This window comes from Monopterus albus, unplaced genomic scaffold (assembly GCF_001952655.1).
Source record: "Monopterus albus unplaced genomic scaffold, M_albus_1.0 scaffold100.1, whole genome shotgun sequence".
NCBI lineage: Eukaryota > Metazoa > Chordata > Actinopteri > Synbranchiformes > Synbranchidae > Monopterus > Monopterus albus.
Window position 1 is genome coordinate 974,052 of NW_018127980.1, and position 1,650 is coordinate 975,701.

Consider the following 1,650-nt stretch of genomic DNA (forward strand, 5'->3'; position numbering starts at 1 on the left):
CCTACACCTGCATCATTGAGAGCATCCTGACCAGCTGCATCACTGTCTGGTATGGCAGCACTACTGCTATGGACCGCAAACGCCTGCAGAGAGTGGTAAAGACTGTGGAGAAGATCACCAGGACTCCACTGCCCTCTCTGCAGAGCATTTATCACTGCAGGGTGCGTAGGAAAGCTGCCTCCATCCACAAAGATCCCACCCACTCCCAGCACGGACTGTTTATACCCCTACCTTCTGGCCGGAGGTTCAGAAGTGTGAAATGCAGGACCACTAGACTGAAAAACTCTCTTTCCTTGCCATCAGACCCATTAACAGCTGACTCAGGATCTACCTCATGTAATTCCATCTGTACTGTTTACATGCATAATTGCACACTCACTGCTGAGTATTTACACTCCACGGCTCCCACGTAGCATATATTCTCTCTGCATTATATTGTGTTCTTGTTGTATTTTTATTTACTTCCTTCACTTGCTGCTTTAAAGTGCCTTAGGTTTGTGTTACTGCCTATTTAGATTTGTGTTATTGCTCATCTACTTTATATTTCACTTGTATTATGTGGCATTCATGTGGGCGGCAAAGTAAGAATTTCATTGTACAGGGAAACAAGTTTCCTAACTGTGCATATGACAAACATTTTGACCTTGACCTAAAAAGCCCATTGTTTTTGAACTTTAAAAGCTGTGTCCTCTTCCTTACTGTTTGGTCCCTGATACGACCCCTAACAGGAAAAAGACAAAAGTGACATTCATACATGAAAAGGCTTATCAGCAAAATTAACAGTACAGTGTTGAGTATTGTCAACATCAGAAATAATAAATATTGCTAAAGGCATTTCAAGCACTGAATGTCAAACATTATTCGGCCTCATTGTTAAATAACTCTCCTGGAAACATGACTTTATGCCTAGACTTTCTTCAGACTTCAGTGAGGATAGTGCTTGTTAACCATCCATAAAGGCATAAATGGATGACATGACCATCACTACCATAGTACCAAGTACCAAAAGGCTGTTGGATAACTTTAACAATAACATAAATTATGATAGGATGAAGGTCACGCCAGACAAATCAAGGAGCAGGTGATTTCAATTAAAAGGTTTTGCATAGATGAGGAGGCAGCTTCTACAGTTTTAGAGAAGCCAGGTATATTATGATCAGGGATGATTTAACCCTAGCAAAGACAGGGTTTGGTCTGTCTGTTTGCCCTTTTCAATCAACACCACAAGCAACAAAGTTATCACACAACAGAGTGAAACTAAGTCAAGTTTACAAGGATAACAATAAGTATGACAAGTAGTAGTTACATGACAGAACACTGCCACCAAGAGTTAGAAATAAACAATGACATGTCCATTTAATATTTTCTCTAAAGGGTACAATGACATCATCAGTAATAAAATGAATACCACTATGCTGTAGGTCTAATGTATTAAGAAACAAATCAAAAGTGTGACTTTAGATTGGTTTAGTCTCCACAGTGAGCATTATGCTAATACTTAATTTAGTTATTTCAGGGTGAACACACTACATTAACCCTACTCAGAGTGCACGTCGAGAATAGCTTTTTAAAACATACTAGCTATTGGCTTTATGAAGCAGTTTTCAGTAGGTTATTCACTGTCAAGTACTGCTTTGCTTGTGGTTGTAT